Raw genomic sequence first — 22489 nt, 5'->3', positions numbered from 1 at the left:
AATAAATGTCAATATAATATTTGTATAAATAATGATGATAATGATACTTATGATAATAATGATAATACATATAATAATATATTTTTTAATAATAATAATAAATTCTAAAAAAGGATCTCAATAAGTTGCCTATGACCTAAGCATGCAAATATCTACATAAGGTGACTTTAGCCAACTCCACATGGTATCCAGATGTGCATAAGATAATTAATGAATCTGAATCAGGTTATTGCCATGTAGGTTTTACACACGTGAGGAATTAGATTGGTGTTTTGGTGCAAAAACAATAAACAAAGAAAAATGACAGAAATAAAACTTTAAAAAATATCGATATAAGTAAAAAAGCTTTTTATTAGCTGTATACGACCGTCAAGAAACAATTTTCTAAACAATATAAGACTATATAGAGCCTGAACAAAATAAATACAAGAGCTGCAGTGAGGAGCTGTGCATTTATAACGAAAGGTTCAGGATGATGCGAGTGCAAAATCTAGCAGTATAATTATAAACAAGACAGTGTGCCATCTAACACATTTATAAATCCAGTGTGCTTAAATGTAACACAGTAAATCTGATTCTCAATCTTAACATTACAGAGATGTTCAGTGACCATGCGGCTGAATGAGAGTCTGAGACAGGAGCAGGGTGGGGGTGATATTATATATTTAAACATGATAAATTCATCATTTGAAATAAAAAAAAAGAACATAAAACAATCTCAAAAAATGTACTTATTCTAATTCTGTCTGTAAAGTAATCCCTCTTGGATATCTGGATTATTTTAGTCCCTTTAAAGCACCGATAACATGTTGAGGGAACAGAGTGCTGATCCACTTTATAGCCATGACCGTCATGAAACAGAAGGTAGGAATCAGAATCAGTATAAGAATAAAAATAAGAATAACCTTATTATATATCAGTTTACAAAGTATTTATCAGTTAGAGACAATGAACAGATCAAAAGGACAATCAAACAAGACAAATAACACTTATAAAAAGCCATTTAACAAATATTATAAGGTAATTAAAGATCAAAACAAGGGAAATAATAACTGAGGAAAGATAATAACTATAACAATAAAAACAGGGTAAATAAAAGAAACATATCCCATAAAAGTAAGTCGTGGTTATTCATAACAAGTGGGTGAAAGAGACAAGTTCAACAAAGGCAGACGACTGAAGAGAGTTTGAAGAAGAGATTTAATGGACACAGAGTTTTCCTGCTGGACATCCTCAGGCAGCAAGCTCCACAGCTGTAGAGACACAACTGCAAAGGCTCAGCCAATGGTTTAGAAATTGTTCACATTTCTCCGGTGAGGATTTGACAGGCTGACTGAGAGGGCAACCAATCACAGGTTTTACAGATTTAATAGAGTTCATAGAGTCCTTTACAGAGAACGCAAAATGCAGGACATTGAGAAAAGAAAACAAAAAAACAAAACGTAAGCCAGAAAAACAACAAAGTACACTTCAATTGCAATTTGATTAAATCAAATGTAAAGCAAAGTGTCTCAATGTGTAGAAATTAGGAGCTCATCATGTGGAGTGTGCACCTTATAGCAGTGCCCGGGGTTTGGCTTCATCCCCTTTGCTTCCTCGTTCCTGTCTCTTTTCTCAGCATCACTTGTTCTTCTTTAGCTTTACTTTCAAATACAACACAAATACCAAAAAACATTCAAACAAAGGAGTACTAACAGAGAAGAGAAAGGACAAACTGATAACAAAAGATGGTGATGAAAAATAAGCAAAACAAAAAGGATTTATTTGATTGAAGAAAAAGCAGCTCAAAGAAAAGAAAACAGTGAAACGTGTCTATGAAAAGGTTTGATTTGCAAGAAGTTTCTTAGTCTCCTCTCAGAGGTTGATCCAACACTGAGATGCCTTGATTTTTAAAGCACTGCCACCTTCATGTTAAAGCTTCAAGTGTGAACCAGCCAGAGGGGCTCCACCTGAGGATCTAAGGCTGCCAACAGCTGCTCATACAGCTCTGAATGTGGCTCAGGGCCAGACCCAGACGGTCTTTAAAAGTGATCAGAAACAACCTTAAATCAATCCAAAGTCTGACACCAAGTCAAGGGAGAGATGTTTCTTAAAAAAAACAAAAAAAAAACAAAGCCTGTCTTCTTCTTCATCATCATAATAATAATAATAATAATAATAATAATAATAATAATAATAATAATAATAATAATAATAATAATAATAATAATAATAATGCATTTTATTTGTAGGCGCCTTTCTTGACACTCAAGGTCACCTTACATCATTAAACCAAACCTAAACAATAACAAAATATAATTTTAAAAGTTTTAAAAGAATGGACAATGGAGTTGTAGTCAGATGGAGTAAGCCAGTCTAAACAGATGAGTTTTGAGTTTGGATTTAAAATGTGGGACCTTCATGACCTGACTGGAGACAGCAAAGCAGTATATGACCATGTATTGGTTTTATAAAGGTGGGAGAGACGGAGAAAAAAAAAAGTGGACAATCTGGGGAGAGAATATGAAGCAAGATGCGGATAGAACGCCGCAAAATTATTCAGATCCTTCAAGCAGCAAAAAAAAAACAGCCCTACAATTTATATTTTACAACATCGTTTTAACTTTTTCTGTCTTATTCATGTTCATTCACATTTTAAGCAGTTTGTTTATTAATCTTTGTATTACAATGTTAGCTTTCTTTTTCATTGTAAGTATTTTAATGATTACTATATTCACATTTTATCCCTTTATTTATTTCTTAATCAATCTGAATTAAATCTGGAAATGTGTCCGGGCAGCAACAGAAAGCAGCAACTAAAGATAATATCACTGTAAGAAATTTCACGTGGAGGAGGCAGAGGAGAAAAATAACATTTAACTTTTAGCAACATTTAATTTTTACATATTAAATAAGTTGAATTAGGTCTCTTGTTTTTTGCTCTTTTGATCACTTTAAGATAAAAGCAGTTCCCCGTCCATGAGGCTCTAAATATATGAAAGAATGTTTTGTTGCTTATTTGTTTTTGCAAATATAAAATGTCTCCAGATCCCTAAATTAAGCCCACATCTGATGATATGTAACCGATGACCCCTTGCTGAATGAGTCCTGATAAAATTAAGAGTTTTCATCTCATAGAGAGAAAAACTGCTCACTGTTCTCTGGAAGAGTCGTTCATCCAAAATTAAGAGGCAGCCAGAAAACACAGACAGTGTTCAATAAGTGGAAAAGTGTTATTTCTAAAAGATATGGAATTTGAGATGTCCGAAGAGATGTAGGGGGTGGGGGGTTAAAGGCAAGTTTCAAGTTTTTTGTGAGTGTTTTGCACTCAGAAATATAAAAATAATATTGAAAAAAAAAAGTGTTTGTATTTGTTCCTTGATATTCATTCATCCTTCTAGTTTTTATGAATATGAAATCACATTTCAGTCGTTTAGGTCAGTTTATTATAACTATCATGAATAGATTCATATTTAACTGGTCTTTTATTTTACATTACTTCTCTGTCAAAGCCAATAAAAGTTTGCCTTTGACAGAACTGAGGTTTTAAAAGAAAGTAAAAGATGATGTTTTTCCAGAAGAAAAATAAAAACATGCTTCTCCACCTCAACCTGGTTCTCTTTTAGAAAGAATTCATCACGAGAGAAACAAACTTCACTTTATGTGTTTGAACATATGGAAACTTTCATATGATAAGTTTACATAAAAACTAGTGAAAATGTTCTTTTAAGCAGCAAGTTAAATGTGAAAAAATTATATGAAATATTCAAATCAGAAACATTTCTTCACGATATTGAGCTTTTTTTTTTTTTTTTTTTAATTCCACATTTGAAAGATTACATGTGGATTTTTGTCACAGTGCTGGCGTACTTATTAACTCCAGTCTGAAGCTGCAACTAATAACTTCGATTTTTTTTTATTATTGACAATTTATTTTATATCCACTGATCAGTCGTTCAATCTTAGAAATGTTTAAAGGAAGACTACATCGCAATGATAGTTTAGAATACTGAACTGTGAAACCAGCGACCCAGAGCTCAGAGATTAAATCCACTGCCTTAAAAGAGACCCACCCAACTCACGCCTGAGAAGCTGAACCTCTTTAAAGTTGCTGTTGTCTGCTTGAAATACTAATGATTAATTTATTACACATTAATCCAACTTTAGTCAAATGTGATCAGTTTAAAAATCATCTCGGTTGTAAAATAAAATGTGAAGTTTTGCATGGGATTGCAGGGATTGCTGGAGCGATGTCATCATTAGCGTTTTCCCTTCCACCTGCACTCGTGCTGCTGTGACGAGCCCAAATATCTGCAGAGAGGATTTCATGTGGGAACGATAAGGAAACAAAGTGTTCTGATGCTGGAAGGGCGATTAAGATTCAGGAGAGCAGGCTTGATTAAGAACTCAAAAAGTCATTCAAAGTACAGCACGGACAAACTTTTGACAAGCAGGAAAATAAAAGGAGGAGAGGAACATCAAGCAAACAGAGCCGGCGTGCCTGAGGATTATCCAGAGAAGATGTTTCAGGGTTTATTCGTGTGATTTTGGTGAGCTGATGGTTTAGAGTTCATCTGACAGGAGCAAACTCATGTTTTGTTGGCAGACCATGGCAGGCTCCAGGTTTGTTTGTTTGTGTTTATGAGTGTGTGCAGCACATATCTCCACATGCACGTGTTTTGAATAAACCACAGAGTTAAGAATTGAGTTAAGCAGTGCTTCCTCCCCTCCATCCATCTCTCTCTCACACACTCGGTATTTCTTGCTCCACTTATCCGCTGCGTCGCCTGCAGCTACTCATCTGAGAACAGAGCGGAGAAAATGAGGGAATCAACTCCAAAGAGGAGGAGGATGATGTGTAAGAACAATCAGTGTGCCAGGAGGCACGATAAGCCTTTAAATAGGAGCTTCATTTATGGAACTTCTTAACCCTGTTGCTTTTTCTGCTTCTCTCTCTGAGCTTCAGCGGGTTGTTTGCACACCGTCAAACAATGAGTTCACCAACCGAGGGGGTCACAGAGAGGTCAAGAGACATTTTAATCAAACGCTCACACACGCACAGACAGAGGTAGTGAGTCAAGCATTTGGCCAGCAGGCAGCCACCCGTAGTGCCTGAGTAGAATAAGTAATGTGCTCCACGCTAGTGAGCAGGAATCCAGATCCACAGCCAGCCAAAAGCAGTCCTGCAATGCCCTCTTTAGGAGGAAATGAGGAGGGAACAGGTTCACAGAAACAGCCGACATGTTGTCTTAATCTCACCAGAATCACCTGCTCATACCCACATAAGAGGACGTGACTGCCAGGTGTGGGGCTGTGCATGTTCACAGTCATAAACCTGATCAGGAATAATCATGTAAGACGTGGATTTTCACATTAAATCCATAAATGAGGCATTACATCTTTTTCAAACAAGCCAGGGTGGGATGAACCTTCCAGCACTAAAGTGGGCCCTCAGAACCAGTTCACCCCACAAAGTACAACAACTCACTTTGCTTTACTTCACCTGCTATCAGAGAGGGATGAGTGGACTCAGAGGATGCAGAGGTCTCACCTGAAATGCCACCTTGGTACTTTTGGCACAGAAAACAGCTTTAAACTTAGATCAAGCTTATTTTGCACACCCTACCACAGTTTGCAGACTTGTATTCATGCGTGTAATTAAAGGGCGTACTTTCTCTTCTCTTGTGTTGACATTTTCAACATTTTAAATCAGAAACATGCAGTGTGATCAGGTAATGAATGAAATAGCTTTGCCACAGACTGGATGAGTGGTGTCTTTAAATCACCTTTGTCACGTCTCGGTGTCTGTGGTTTGTGTGCAGTCAGCTGAAATGTAATGGCTGTGCCTTCTTGGCATGAATGCAATAGAGACTATATTGCCAAAACACAACGTGAGAATGAGATCTGAGAGAACATGAAGAAAATAAGAGGGAAAGATATGATTCATAAAATCCAGAAATTATTGGAGTGAGAACACGTATGCTTGTGTGTGTGTGTGTGTGTGTGTGTGTGTGTGTGTGTGTGTATTTACTATATATTTTGTAATTTTTGCCACGAGTGTTAGTGTGTGTTTCTTTGTGTGTTTGTTGTTTTAGTTATTGTCATCCCTTTGTGTATCTTTATAAGTGTTTGAGTTTGAGTGTGTATTCTGTTGTTGTTGTTGTTTTTTCACACAGTGAGTATTTAGTATAAAACAAGGAGTTTATAAAAACTAATCTTTACTGTTGTATAATGAAGTTTTTTATACAAAGCAAACAGATTCAACCCCTTTGTAATCAGTGTTCCTTAATACTGATTGTTCTTCTTTCAGGATGGACAGATATCCTAAAATACCTCCCAAAAAAAGTAAAGGATTGCGAGAACAAAAATACATGAACTCTCTTCTTCTTTACCTGACTTCTTTGTATCAAAAAGTCAGGTTGACTCTGTCAGGCTTTAACAATAAGTGAATCCTAAATTTGCAATGCATCAATAAACAATCATATAATGTAATACTGGATTTTTTTTTAGTCAGGGTAATAGGCCTGTTTCTGCAGAACCACACTTTTACTGTGATAACACACACACACACACGCACACAAACACACGCACACACACATATATATTAATACATGTTGCTATTTACACACACACAAACATATATATAAATTTGTATGAATATAAATTCATTTATACATATGTATTTACATCAAAGTAATTCAAAATTGTTGTATTTATATATATTCATATAATGTAATATATATATATATAAACAATTTCAAAATTACTTTTTCATATCTCTCTCCCTCAAAGCAGAATATGTTTTATATTTTAGATTCTGTAAAGTATCCCCCTTTTTCCTTCATGACAGCTTTGCACACTCTTGGTGTTCTCTCAGTCTGCTTCATGGAGTGGTCTCCTGGAATGGTTTCTAATGAACATGAGCCTTGTCAAGAGTTCATTTGTAGAATGACTTGCCTTCTTAATGTGTTTGAGACCATCAGTTGTGTTGTTCAGAGGTAGGGTTAGTACACAATGGATAGCCTTAGTTGACAACTGTTGTATCCAGATTATGGCAAAACCAGATTATTTCCTAGTTTTGATGTCTTCAGTATTAATCTACAATGTTGAAAATAATAAGAATAAATAAAAACCATTGAATGAGAAGGTGTGTCCAAACTTTTGACTGGTAGTATATATATATATTCATTTATGTATTAAAAATCAAAATAATTTTAAAATATATATTTGTAAATAGATTGATGATTGGTATATAAACTGGGAAACTGACTTGATAATTGATTAATGATAGAGAAGGCGTTGGATTAAATACATATTATTTCTTCCCTCTCCTTTGTGCGTGTAGATTAATTTTTTTCAGTATTTGAAAACATTTTTTTGTTGTTGTTTCAGTCTGTTTGCTTGTTAGGATGTTCATTTATCTTTTTTATATATTCAATTTATTTTTGTGTATATTCGTTTGCAGTGTCAGTGTAACTTGCAAAATGATCTTTCTGCAGTTGTGTTATTGTTTCAGCCATACATTGTTTTATCAGAATCAGAAAAAAACCTAAATTATCTCAGGGGGAATTCGGTCATTTTCAGCTCCTCTGTAAAACGTATAGAAGTGAAAACGTGATATAAATCAATATACATGGTTCAGTTCTTCAATAAACATACTCACACAGTTATTCTGCACTGTTCTCATCACAACGACTACTGTAGGACTCTTCTTTAAGATGCATCCTCTTGTCGAGTCCTCTGCTGCTGGGTGTTTGAGCGTCTGGGTCAAATGAGGTTGTCTTTGTAGGCGTGTCTGCTGCATTGCAGTTTCACATTTGAGTCACAAGGTGGCAGCGCTACACAGAAGAGCAGATGTGGTGCTCTGCCAACTTGTCATGATTGGCTGCAGCTCAACATTTTAGCAGAAGCAGAAATCCCGTTTCTTCACACCTCATAAATGGGATTTGAGATGAGCAGCAGAGTTAATAAAACTATTGATGTATTTGAATTGAGGATGTTGGGCATCATCACTGTTGGTATTTTCTTTAGCTCTGGAGCGACACCGCTCCCTCTCAGCAGACAGCAATGGTGCACAGCGTCTGCATTAGTCATCCTCCCCAAAAGGTGTGAAATAACATGTCTCTGAGTCTCAGGTGTCCATTGTTGCAGGCTGAACACTGCAGAGCTCAGACTGAGGAAGGATCCAGATGCAACTGTGAAGCCATGAACAGAGAGGCAAGAGTCACTTTCCTGGTTTCCAAGGCAACGTACCTGCTCCTCACAACAGCATCATCCCTGAACACAGAGACAGAAGTCTGTGTGATAAGAGACAGAGAGAGAGAGAGGGAGAGAGAGAGGGAGAGAGGGAGAGAGAGAGAGAGAGAGAGAGAGAGAGAGAGAGAGAGAGAGAGAGAGAGAGAGAGAGAGAGAGAGAGCATGCATTATTAAAGTTCCTTGTTTTCTGATCCGGACTCATCGGTTTCTTCCTAAAGATGATTTTTCTCTTCTTCTCTGGCAGGTTAACACAAACGCAATTACTCACAAACACACAAGGCATGATGGGAATACTCACCTTCCAAACAAGCCCTTAGCACCGCTTAAAATTTGGCAGAAGCTCCTCCAACCACTCCATGAGTGGGTGGACCTGAAATTCAATGAACGTCAAAAACACAAAGGTGACTTCCATCCTGAGCCCACAACGCTCAGCTGGATTATTCAAGCAAACATTGTCAGAGCTCCATCAGTATGATTGTAACATTTTAAATCTGGGTCCCCTGAGAAAGCTGTGATTGAACTTTAAATATTATGACTTGTTATGAATATTACACAAGACAAACAATTCAACTCTAACTAACAATTACCTTCTGGATCTCTCCATTTATCAGCTTTACTGAGAAATACAGTGTAGCTGGTGTACACTGCTCTTTTATTTTTACAAACCAAAACAAGACATGCTGAAAGTTGATGACTTCCTTTGTGTAAAACTTTCAAGCTGCATGACTAAAACCCCGTCCTACAAAAAAATGTAAAACAAAAAGGACTGTGACCGTTGCAGCTCCAACAACAACTTTATGTTACATCAAAATTAAAAGCAACAAAATATTTGTAAAGTCATATGAGATAAAAAATAAACATTATGGCAGGGTTGCATTTTATTATACATGCTGTTCAATACAATAACCCAGGGGTTCCCAAACCTTTAACCCCGCGACCCCCACTGTCCCTCCAAGTGATTAAATGTTGCTTCATACTTCATTTCGCCGGTCTACAGAAAATTAGCCACATACATGCACATGTGGCTGTGTTTCCTGTGCTGTTATGAATGACCCTGCTGCTACTGATGCTTTTTGTTAAATAACTAACCTCAGGAGACATCAGGCAACAAAGAAAGGCAGAAAACTAATGATTCTTTTCTTATTTGCAAGGTTTTATTTCAAATATAACTATTATTGTCCTCTGTATTTTTACAATAATGAGTAGTATATGCAATTTTAGATTACTTAAAAAAAACACAACATTTTGGATGACATCTCGCGACCCCTGATTAGTGTCTTGCAACCACTCAGGGGGTCCATACCGCTTCGGGAACCCCTGCAATAAACAACAGTTTGTACATAATGTGTGAAATTCTGCGTCTTCTGCTGTGCTCCCCTCCTCCAAAAAAACTCATGGACTTTAAATGTTGATGTTGGAGCTATTCACATTGTTTTGTATAATTGATTATTTTTACTTTAATCAATCAATTTATTGTTATTTCTTTTAAGGTAATTCTAGGATTAACTTTGATGCCTTAGGCGTTATAAATATATTTTGTTTCTCATTTTTACAGGTTGATAGTTTTACAGCGGGTTAAATGTGTATAGATGGGCGGGTAAGACAGGATGGGCAGACACCGGTGAAGGTAAATGTTGTTTTACTGGGAGATTTCAAGGCACTAAGATGTTCCCTTTTGTTTGAGAGAAGCTTTTTTTTAGTTGTACAATAAACCACCAAAATATTGCATACTTGGCTGTTCATAGGCAATCTTTGGACACCGTGTAAGATCCACTCTCCCTGTGCCTTGTGGCTGGTTTTTGATTTGAGTTATGAGTTTTGTAAAGTTGACCAAGTCAAATACCCACTATAGTTGCCTAAAGACAGAAAACAAATGGTTTCTTTTGACTGGGGTCATCCCTGCACACAGAATGCACTTACACTTCTGAAAGTCAATAATTAAAAAGGTGAAAGAAACAGTCAGAGGTTCATACAACATTATATCGACATACGTTGGTGAAAATTGTTTGATGCAAGCACAATTTTCTTTTTGAGTCATTAGAAACCTGACAACAGACATTTGACTTTTATACCTCTACCTGCCTTAGGCTTCTGGTCCTGCAAGCATGTAATATTTAGCAAAATAGCATGATACTTAGCATGTGGTAAAGCTACCATGAGCTTGTTGGACACATAAGAAGTTCCAGCTTTGCTCTTACTGAGGAAAGGGAGGCCGTGGTGCAATCGACATACATCACTACGGATTTAACTCAATTAACAATGTTACCTTCAATTCATCCAAAATACATCGAAATGCAAATGTAGATTATATGCACATCGTATATATCAAGTATCAAGAATCAGGAATCAAGAAATCTTCATTGCCAAGTGAGCTTGCACACACAAGGAATTTGACGTGGTGATTGAACACTGGTACTTGACAACAAGACAGTAAGGACAATAAATATAGAAACCTAAAAACTAAGCTTAAAAATTCTCAGTAAAAATAAATATGCTATATGAAGAAATATGCATTATTTACCAGTAGTTATAATACCTCCTGTCCTACCTTCATACCACAGAGGAGCAGTGTCGGACCGTGTCAGGAGCAGGGTCATGAAGCTACGCCTGAAAACATGGGGATCCATTCAGACCACATAACACAAGCTGCCCTGCCTTGGTGTGTGCACAATTTATCAAATACATTCTGTGAAATAACTGGTGGTTGATAAAAAAAGGTTTTTTATTTTTGTTGCAGTCTAAAAAAATAAAAAGAGTAAGTATATATGTCATTGAGAGGAACCTGTATCAGGTACGTTGTGTTTACAGCTGTGAAGATAAAATCCTTGTGTCTTGTATCTCATGCTGCAGCTGTGAGCCAGGTGAAACAGAGGAGGGCTGGTCCCAGTAGGCAGAATTACAGCTTCCAATCTGACTACTAACATGCATTAAATGATAAAAGTAAGATGAATGATCTTTGAGCATTTTGTAACCTTTAATTGTAATGTTGCCTTTAGGGACCCAGGTTGAATTCCATATTTGCATCAAACCTGAGGGCCTCTTTTTGTTTTCTTAGCAGTGCAAACCCAACCGAACATGCTAAGGGAGGCGGAGCCCTGTATGCTAAGAGTGTTTGAACAAGCGTTTCCATCCACCAATGGGAAAGCGAGCTGTTGTTCAAACCAGCCAATGGGAGCAGTGGGTTGGCGCGCTGCTCCTCTCAGGGCCCCGGGGGGGCGGTGCTAGTCGTGGAGGAAACACCCCTCAAGGCCGCGGGGTTTGGTTGCACACAGGCTGCAGTTTCAGTTTGTTTTATTCACCATTTTGAGTAGCTCAAGGTAAAAAAAATTAAGAATATTTGCGTGAGGAGGAAAGGTCGCTGCCCTGCTTTGGTTTTTACGCGCTCGCTCGGACGGTGGAGTTGTGCGTCAGCCGAGCTCCCCCCTTTGCAGAGCGGGAATCTATATTTCTTTTTTTCCCCGTGCTTTTCTTCTCCCCCCCTTTTTCTTACATCCGTAACCTCTACAGTATTCCTGCAAAATGTCAAGACCAGTGAGGTAGGTGTGCTAATTCCGTCCTGTGCTTTCCCTGCGTTAATAACGACACCGTGCTGGCAGCCATTGCAGATAACATGCACGGCTCCACCATGCTGTTTTTTATGAGCTGTGGATGTGTTTATTTCATGAAAAAATAATGCCTTTAAGTGCGTGTGTGCCTCCTGCTCGTGTGTGTGCACCCTCTCGTTTCTAACATGGATCCCGGCGGTGTGGTCCTGCCTCTCGGGTCGTGTCTATATCACGCTTTTCCACAGAGCCGAGGTGAGCATTGTGTCCTCTCATGGAGGCCGAGCGCACAATTAGGCGGTGTGATTTCAGCAGCTATGTTTCAGGCTCACTCAGGCCAGGCCTTAGAACATTTTCCCTCTCTGGCTGAGAAGGAGAATATGGCTACCCATTCAAACAGGGGAGGCTCTGAAACGCCAATACAACCCCCCCACCAACCCTGAAAAAAGGAAAGAGACGCCCGGAGGAGGAGGAGGAGGTGGTGGTGTCGGCCTCCGGATTTGATCTTGTTACCGCGCAGACTAGGCATGTCGGGCTGCACTCGTTTAAATCACATTTAACTATAATATCTTAGTCTTTCTCGGAGAGGACACAGTCATGTGTTAGTGAATGAAAAGGTCTCCGGGTGAGAGGCAGCGCGGGTCTCTCCATGTTCAGCAGTAAATTAACTCTGCTGGCTGATGTCAGAGGAGGCGGAGAACTACAGAAAGTTACCACACCCCCCCTCCATGCAAGATCTTCTGTGTGATTAGAATGCATGGACTGTCTGCAGGCCTTTTTAATAAGAGTTAAAACCTCCTTTAAACTTGATTAGAAGTCATGTTATTCTACGGAGCCCCTGAAGTCCCCAAAAGGAATATTTTTATATTGTGCGCACAAAAGATACAAATATGTATTTATGGGACTTCAGTGACTCATTATTATTCTATAAAACTTTAAAGGAAATGAAATGTGACATTTTCTTTCCATTATAATTGAATGCTTCTCTCAAAGCTATGTTATATTTTTTATTATTTAAACTTAATTTAAAGGCAGTCCCATTGTGATTAAGATCTTGTAAAGAGAGACCTGGCTTAGGTAGCAGCCTCAGAGAGTTACAAACACACAAAGAACTACAAAACAGCACAGCACTAACAGAACACAACAAAATATATTTAAATACACAGAAAAACAACCGAATGCCTCTGTTACCACATCTAAAATGTACTCAGTGATGATAATGTGACTACTTCTACCTCTTTTTGATTATTCCATATTCAAAGTGTTTTTCCTAAATCTGTCAAAACCCGGATACAGTGAAGAGTGAAGCCTGGTTCATAATTCTTCGTCAAATTGACGGCGTAGCCTACGCCATAGGTCTGTCACCTACACAGAGGCCTACACATGCAGCCGATATGCATCTCCTCCAAAATGTAACTATTAATCAATCAATCAATTTAGTATCAATTCTGTTGGCAGAGCCCAACCAATGTAAATATCTTCTAGCCATGACGTCCACTACCTGCAGACGTGCACCTCCTTCAAAATTTAGCTACATGTCAAATCCACGCGGACCGCAAGCCCTGTAACTGGTATGCTTGGTTGGATTTACAGCACTTCCGAGATCCCCGCACATTGGCCGTGTATTTCATCTCCTCCTCTCTATTCTTCATGTAATCATGTCTGTATGATAAACAGCAACATGTATCAGCTGTAGATTAACATAACGCGCTCTGAATCGCTGTGGAAAAGTAAACAGAGATCATTGCGGGGCCGGAAATAGGCGACCCGATTATCATAGCGATCACACTGCCCTCAGGTGTTTCGACAAGATACTGCTGCGCACACATCGGATACATCAACCCAGAAGCATGTAGAGCTCAAGTCCGTGTTAACCACTGCTGCGTAGGGTCAACACAGAAGTAGGCTTGAGATGGAAGTTCCACAGTATCGTTTTATAAATAAAAAATACACCAGTGTTGTTGATGTTATATTTATTTATAAAAAATTGAATTAATTGGGCGCAGATATGGCCTAGTGGCTAAATTGCAGGCCCATGAAACAGTTGGTCTGGCTAGGATTCCCTCCTGGGACCCCCTTCCCACGTCATTCCCCCAGTTTCCATCTCTATCCACTCTCCTCCCCTCTCCAATCAAGGTGCACAAGCCCCAAAATATAACTTTAAAAAAAGAAGAGAGAGATAATTAATTTAATTTGATTGGGATATTTTTAAAGTCTTTAGGGACTGCACGGATATTCTGGAGGGTGGATTGAAGTGATAAAGTTCTCAAAGAAACATGATAAGTATTGATATGTTGATACTTTTGAGGATTTTCACTGACGCCACATATTTGAAAGCTTCTGTGGAGATTTTTTTATTCAGATATAAAACACACTTAAATTAAGTTTTTCTCTTTATGAGATACTAAAGCGAAGCTGAACATCAGGAAGATGATTATTCATCCACAACTATTTTAAATGTCTTTAAAGGTACAGCGTGTAGAAATGGGAGTATTGGGGTACTGGTGGCCTAGCTGTCTATCGCCCCACTTACAGAGGCTACAGTCGTCGTCGCAGGGGTCGCCGGTTCGATTCCCGGTCGGTCGACCATTTCATGCATGTCTTCCCCCACACTCTACTCCCCACGTCCTATCTCTCTTCAGCTGTCCTATCAAATAAAGGGACAAGAAGCTCCTGTGATGCACAATACATATGATCTCTCTCTGTCAAGTTTTTACATCAAAAACTAATTATTTTGAAACAACCAATCTCTTCTTCCTCTTATTCTTCATCATCTTCCAACCGGTGCATTTCGCTTGGCCAAACACTAAATACGAAAATGGGTATGTTGCTAGTTAGCCTGTTCTGTGCTACTGTAGAAACATGGCGATGCAAGATGGCGCCCTCCTTGGAGGGGGATCCACTCTTATGTAGATCTAAAAGGCTCATTCTAAGTTAACTGATACAAACCCAATTTTATATTCAGGTGAGTGTGCACTAATTTAAACTTATACTTATGAATATATGTTCTACTTCTACCGAGTTCGTTCTGCATAATGAAGCTAAATTCTACACACTACACATTTTAATTGCTGCCACAAATAAACAGCGTGCTGCATATACGTCTACGTTTTTCTATAGCATAGTTTTACAGTGAGTGATGCGCAGCGTTAAAATAAAGTAGGATGAAATTTGTAATTAGAAAACCTGACTTACACATGCACAGTAATACATTTGCAAAGGGATATAATGCACTGCTTAGGCCACAGGGGGCGCCAATATCAACACAAACTGAGAGTTTTCCACAGGAGCTTTAAAAGTGACTAAGCCAACCTTTAAAAAAAGCTGCTCTGTTACAGTGCAGGACAAGTCCTCCAGAGAGGGTTTCAGAGCCAGCACAGCGTTATAATGTTAGAACTTTGTGGATTAAACTACCTTGCTATCTTTTGCTAGTTAAAGACTTGAAAAGAGTGTGCTCATGTAGGTAAAAGACAATAATGCTTTTCTAAAATGAGCTGTATCATGCACAATATAGAGTCTAAAAACAGGGATTTCTTACATAAAATAGCTTCTTTAAGTGTGTTTCAATCTTTATTAGCCATTGCGTTGGCAGAGTAGTTTGAAATGCTGATGGTGTGGAGCCTCAGTGTATTCCAGTCTTTAAGTTAGTCATCACTGACTAATAGGGCTGCACCAAATTGGGTGGAAAACCCAACTAGCTGCAATGTGGAAAAATAAAGGAAATTCTATCTGATAGTCGCTGTGCGTTTGTTTACTTATGAATAACTAAATTAAAATTAGAATACAGATATACACTGTGGTCCCGTTAGCTCTCCGTATGTGTGCCCACAACTTTAACCAGCACAAAGACCAGCATGCATGCACTGGACTCAAATCTGTCCCGCTTTATTGAGCGGGTCTGTGATGCAGCGTCAGATGAATGTTTAGTTTTTACAGTCATGTGACACAGACTCTACATGCACAGTGGTCTCTGTGTCTTCAAGTGAGGGGCAGCATTGAAGTGATATCAGATGTTTATTGTAGGTTAATCGTGGAAAACCAGAAACTGGTGACGTCGTCAAGTGTTTTAAATCATGTGATGGTTGGGCCATGAACAAACGATATGTCGCTCAGCCCTAGTGGGTAACGTTTAAAATTCCTTTGGACACTTGAGAGCAGTGAGTCATGATGTAGCAGCTGGTTTAGGCTTGGAAGCCCGTTGCAACACCAAAGCTACGCCAAGCAATGCGAAAGCACAGTTACCTATGCGTGTTTTAGCACAGGGGGGTCTTAGAATAATCCTGGAATGGTTTCTAGGGGTGGGCAATATGGCAAAAATGATATATCTCATGGTCCCAATCTAAATTTTATCACCAAAATTTTCATGTTACTAACCAAAAATGGCCAAATAAATATACTGCACATTCACTATCATGGTGGGCTAACAGCTGGGTTTTGTCTCCTTGGTACTGTTAGGTGTAATTGCGTGTTTAAAAGGTAAGATAGCTTTATTTCATCGATAAACTGCGGCGCACGGGCAAAGAAATAAACTACATTCAATCTTTTTTAATTTGCCTCTCTGTACACCATTTAAATGACACAGTTTACACTTTCTGCTGGCTCAAGAAGAAGCTCAATATGCACGTGCAATGTTCCTCTATGGTATGGGACGTGACCATAGACTGTATAAATAATGGACGTAGTATCAGTTACGTCAGCCATCTGTTCCTGAATGCTGTTTTGAAGACAATCGGCGGGGGCAGCCATATTGGTAATGCGGAACTCAACCAGTCAAAGTGTGACATAAAGAGGCGGGGTTTGATTCTCCTAACCAACAGCTATATGTTCCCCCCAAGCCATGTCCTTATTTGGGCAAAAATCATAAGTTTAATATCTTCGGAACCGTTGCGTTTGAAAAAAAATCCACCCCTGTACAGTGTGTGCCGATCATAGACTGTAAATAAAAATGGACAGCGTTGCTCCGACTCTTCCCACTGTACAGTTCTGAAGCCAAAAAATCCCTCTCCTGGGCGCAGCCATTGTGCAGCCAGAGCCTGTGAAGCCTTTGTAATAAGCTCCGCTTAAAAAAAGTTCGAACACATATAATACTGTAACAGCTCTACTGTTTGTTAAACGTGTTCAGTGTAGATGTTCTTAATTCCTACAGTGTTGACAGTCAGTGAAGGTATCAGGAGACTGAGGTGTAGAGTGTGTGAGCGGGAGAGAGGAGAGACAAGAGAAGTTCTTCATTCATTCAAACATTGATTGTTGCTTTGTTGGTTGGCGTGATCACGGCCGACAGTGACCGGTTAGTAAAACTCAACGTGTTCACCAATCGGCTCGTCATCCCTGCAGTGTCCGGACGGACAGACGCTACAGCACATATACATTCTCTGTAGGACTTACTAAATGTCATTCATTCTTCTGCTTGTCAGAGCCCCCGTGGTGAGAGCTTTTTAGACTCTGATCCGGACTACAGTCCTGAGCAAAGCACCTCATCGGGTCAGAGGGGACAGGCCCGAGGTCAAGCTAGAGGGGCAGTAAATAGAGTCATGGGAAGCAGAGGCAGGAGACGGGGACGAGGAGTACATGCCGAGGAAATGTACGTGCAGGAGGCGGGCAGGACGGGATTTGAACGGTTTAAAATTTTGGCACCCAAAAAACAGTGATTGGTTGGTGTTTTCCAGGTTTACTCAGGCTGTAGATAGCAGCTTTTCTTCGCTCTTTTTTAAGAACACATTATGTATTGATTGCCATCAGGACATAAAGATCATTTTAACCAGTATAACAAAAAGTGTATCTAAATCTGATTACCAACCCCAGCTTTAACACAACAATCCATAAAAAGAAGTCTTTCAAAACATACAGATATGAACAGAAGCTGGAAGAAGGGCCTTGATTACCAAAGTAATCCAGCCGCACATCTCCATTCATGAAATAAAATCACACACATCTTCAGTTCTTTGTTGGAAGCAGAGGTTAAGGAAGGGATGATGTACATTAAAAGTCAGGGAGAATTATTATGGTGCTAATTGAACACTACTAAGTGATCATAACGCTCTTAAAAAGTTGCCCTCACATAGAGCTCCATGCAGAGGTCTAGAGTCCTGTTTGATTGAATATTGATCCTCAAAACATCATTAAAACGGTCATCAGTATTAGTCACTGTCTCTTCCACAGTAAAGGGACTTCATATAACGACACGTGTTTAAAAGCAATGTGTCGCTCTGTTATTGCTAACATCTGGAACGGCATCATTTATATTCAGGTTTTGGAGCCACACCTGCTTCTTACCAGACTAGGGATGTCAATTTTCAGTATTTTCCGTGATCGATTTTTGGAAATGTTAATGATCAATTATCCATTAATCCATTAAAAAAATCATTGTTATTCTTCAGTAAAAAACAATTCCAAATACGACCAAATACGGTTTTCTCCTAAATTATATTTTCCACAGCAACAAAATGCATATAACTGACGGTGTTGAATACGAACAACATGTTTAACACTGATTATCAACGATCAGGCTCATGAAAATATTCTCCGGGGACATAGTATTGTAAAGTGAAGGCTCAGACTACTAACAGAAAAACTAACTTCAGACTCAGTGTCCAGTTTTCTGCCTGTCTCATTCTTATTGAGAAAAATAAACACGTGTATTCGGTCAGGTGTCAGCCGGGAGCGCAACCGGGTCATAATCAGTCCAGCTGCAGAAAAGCTCAGACAGCTCTGACTTTTATGGTCTGCAAACATAGCGTACTAGCAATTCCCACCAGCCTGTTTTCTTTGTACGGTGGGGAAATGTCCTGGTTAAAGTTGTGAACCTTCGTGTCCGTGTCGTTGTAGGCCGTAGTTCCATATTACTCTTCTTTAAAAAGCATTCTTGGAGACCTGACGCACAGCCGCAGCCACAAGCTGAGCGTCTCCTCTGTACCCAACACCTGTAACAGCTGACTCACTTCGAAACATGCTTTAAACTTAAAACACCTCCCTGATAGCTGAACGAAATATGAGACCACATGATGTTTGTTCCACGCGACAGAAAATTGAAAACAAAAATGTGTGTTTCGAGTAATTTCTTAACAATCAATTAAGCAATACTAGATTCATTGTTTACATCCCTAATTCAGACTATGCCTTTTCAGGGAAGACCTTACTTTTTTTTATCAAGACAATGCCAAACCACGTTCAGTCTGGTTTACAACAGCGTGGCTCTGAAGTAGTAGAGTCAAGCTGCTAAACTGGCCTGTCCTGACTCACCACCCTTTAAAAACAAAATCCTTTTTACTAGTGAGGAGGGGAAATTCACTCTTCAAACAAACTGGTCTCATTGGATCCCAAACGTTCATTGTTAAAGGAAGAGGTGACACAACTTTTAAGAAGCATGTTACTGGCATCACATTTGAAATTAGCATTTTCTTTTTAAAAGGAACATTTTTTAATATTTTTGCCTTTTTATAGGACAGCTGGACAGACACAGGACATGTGGGGCATAAAGAGCGGGGGAAGACATGCAGCAAATGGTGGAGGTCAGGAGTCAAACCTGAGACAGCTGCTACGAAGACTATAGCCTCTGCACATGGTTAATGCGTTAAGGCTGCTAGGACAACGACGCCCCTTAAAATGAGCATTCATCTTCATTTAACAATAAAATAGTTCTGTTTCTGGATTATCTGCAATGTATTTATTCAATTTGACATTTTTCTTTAAAGTGTTTTGATCAGATAGGTTAAATAACGGTGCCTCCTGCGAACGACTTTTCTCCAGGGTGAGATGAAGGAGGATTCTCAGTGTTTTTTAACCTGCACTATAACAGCTCCAAGAGGCGTGTGTCACCTGAACTCTGGTTGGCTGCTGTCACCTGAAGCGTTCCTCATTCACTTTGCCAAATTAGCCCTGGAAACTGTAGAAGGATGACCAGTGTCTAGTTCAGTGCCCCCCCAACTGGAGGCGGCCTGCGGCAAACCAAATAAAAGTCCAGACATAATTCAGACACAGCTGACCTGTTGCTTGTTTGTGAATTAATACAGAGACGCGTTGTTCTCATCCTTCATCTTCTAACATGATTGAGTTTTCTAAAAGGATGCAGATGCAGTAAAGTGTTGTGTGTAACTGTAATCTGATGCACTGTGTTGTCTGTTCACAGGAACAGGAAGGTGGTGAACTACTCACAATTCAACGAGTCAGACGATGCAGGTAAGAGGTTGGAGAGGTGTCTCAGTGTTCGGTAGTTAGAGGGGCGATTGGTGTACAATTACTACTTTATATGATATGTCTGTACTTTGAGAAAGAACACACAGATAGTTTTTACACTAGTACCTGAAGATTAAACTGACAATAATACATTGAAACTTGTGGTCTTATAAAGAAAACCACAATGCACACTCAGCTCTCTGCGGTGCACAGAGGACCTCTAGATATCAGCTCTGAGACGCAGATAAAGAAACACCAAGAGACCTTTATATAGAATAAAAAAACTAATACTCTGTGTTTGCAGCTGATGAGACAGTTTTCTTCTATGTGAATAGACATGAGTCAAACACTATCATTTGGTCCTTTCCCTGCAGATGAGGAGTACGGTGACAGTAAGCCGAAGAAGGTGCGCCCAGCCCCTCGTGAGCCCAAGCACAAGCGCTCAAAGAACTCACAGGATGACAGGTGAGCTCTTCAGTGTGCATCTTATAGCTAGTTTGGTGCTTTGACCTTCTTAATAAATTGGGTGATGAAGAGTTTCTCCCCGAGGATCTATGAGACATCGACATTTGTAACTCAAATATAAGAAAAGAAGAAGTATTGACGTGCAGAGGAGCAGAGGGGTTAGGAAACACTGAATAAAGCAGACTACTTTGCGTGTGCATGTGAGATTTTAATGGAATTAGGGATGTCAATTTTAAGTATTTTCCGTGATCGATTTTTGGAAATGTTAACAATTAATTATCGATTAATCATAAAAAACATTGAGTTTTCTTATGTCAAAAAAACAATGCCAAATGCGTTGGTTTTCCCCTAAATTATATTTTTAGATGCTCTTATACACAGTATGAAAAAGTCCAACTGTTAATAGAAAGAAGGAATAAAATAAGATATAAATACAAATAAAAGAATATATATTGGATTAATATTCCAATTTAGTCTGGTCTGCAAACATAGTGCACTAGCAATTCCCACCAGTCTGTTGGCTTTGTATTTAAAGGTGGGAAATGTTCTGTTTAAAATTGTCAACCTTCGTGTCCGTGTCGTTGTAGGCCGCAGTTCCGTATTACTCTTCTTTAAAAAGCGTTTGTGGAGACCTGACGCACAGCCGCAGCTGCCAGCTGAGCGTCTCCGCTGTGTGCAACACCTTTAACAGCTGATTCACTACGAAACATGCTTTAAACTTAAAACACCTCCCTGATAGCTGAACGAAATATGAGACCACATCTTGTTTGTTCCACGTGACAGAAAATTGAAAACAAAAATGCGTGTTTCGAGTAAGTTTTTAACAATCAATTAAGCAATACTAGATTCATTGTTTACATCCCTAAAAGGAATAAAGGCCTGTGTTCCCACAGTGTTCAGTATTAATTTGAGTGGACAACAGCAAAAGTGGACAGTTAATACCTGCAGTATCATGTTCGTTGCATATGAACCCAAATTGATAAATAAAAGTATCAGATAACGGGGCGGGGAGAGTGATCTGTTTCTTCAGACTCCTTCTGTTGCAGCCTCTCCAGCTCCTGAACACAGCTTTGTGAAACTCAATGAGCACATGCAGCAGAGTCTTCTTCAATCACGTTTCATTTAAGAAAATTAATATTCAATCTGCACTACCCAAAAATCCTGCACTGAGACTCAGACCCTGATACAACAGAGGCAGAGAGTCCCGGTCAGCAGATGGATGTAGATCAGCAGGTGCAGGAGCTGAGGGGATTTGGGCTCAGGTATAATGCAGACTCTGTGGGATAAGGAGGAGAGGAAAGAGGTGGTTTATCAAATCCAGTTTTTGAATGGGAGACAGCCAGGTGTGCCAGGCAGAGCGGGGGTGAGCTGCGAGACTGTAGAGAGAAAGAAGCTCAGCTGGAGGTGACTGTGGGGGAGGGAGAAGAGCCGCATTCGATCTATCACAGCTGCAACTTCTGATTTACTACTCATCCAAAATCCAGTAGGGATTCTTAATGGTCTGGGTCGGCACTCTTAATGCCTTCTGAGGTATCGGTAAGTTCCCTGCCATGGTTCATGTTTATAATTTAAGACGGCAGCCTTGTTTTACAGACGACTGATCACGCTCAGTCATGTTCAAGCTGCAGCAACCTTCCCTGTAGCTGCTACTTTAGTAAAGCCTTTTTATTCTGGCACACCTGAGCAGTGCTTTAACAGAGAGGTACGTATAGAGCATGCAGTGTTTGTCATTAAGGTGGAGAAGCTCTGTCTGTAGTGCCACCTTTTTTAATTTAACATGTCTCTTTAAACTGACATGGACTCAGTCTGAATTGTTAAATGTTGCAGGGAGGAAAATTAAATTAATGCACGGAACTTTTTATTAAACCAGGAATCACAAAAAGAAAAGTGTGCACAGAAAATAATTTAAATCAATCAATCTTTATTTATACAGCACCAAATCACAACAAACATTATCCTCAGACTTTTTCCAAACAGAGCAGTTCTAGACCGTACTCTATGTTCTATTATTAACAAAGACCCAATATCAAGACAGGATAAGATCCAGTCCCATCTTACAGACAGGACTCAGTCTG

General features: G+C 39.2%; 1 long non-coding RNA gene across 1 annotated transcript; it reads left to right on the top strand.

Annotated features, from left to right (window-relative positions):
- The first annotated feature begins 11450 nt into the window (after positions 1 to 11450).
- On the top strand, positions 11451 to 20420 carry LOC117816078. The gene is made up of 3 exons (XR_004631893.1): positions 11451 to 11771; positions 19903 to 19952; positions 20324 to 20420. It is a non-coding gene; the product is annotated as an uncharacterized LOC117816078 (long non-coding RNA).
- Positions 20421 to 22489: the final 2069 nt, after the last annotated feature.

This window comes from Notolabrus celidotus, chromosome 1 (assembly GCF_009762535.1).
Source record: "Notolabrus celidotus isolate fNotCel1 chromosome 1, fNotCel1.pri, whole genome shotgun sequence".
Classification (NCBI taxonomy): Eukaryota; Metazoa; Chordata; class Actinopteri; order Labriformes; family Labridae; genus Notolabrus; species Notolabrus celidotus.
Note: the sequence above shows the minus strand (reverse complement) of the source record. Positions and strands in the feature narration are given on the sequence as shown.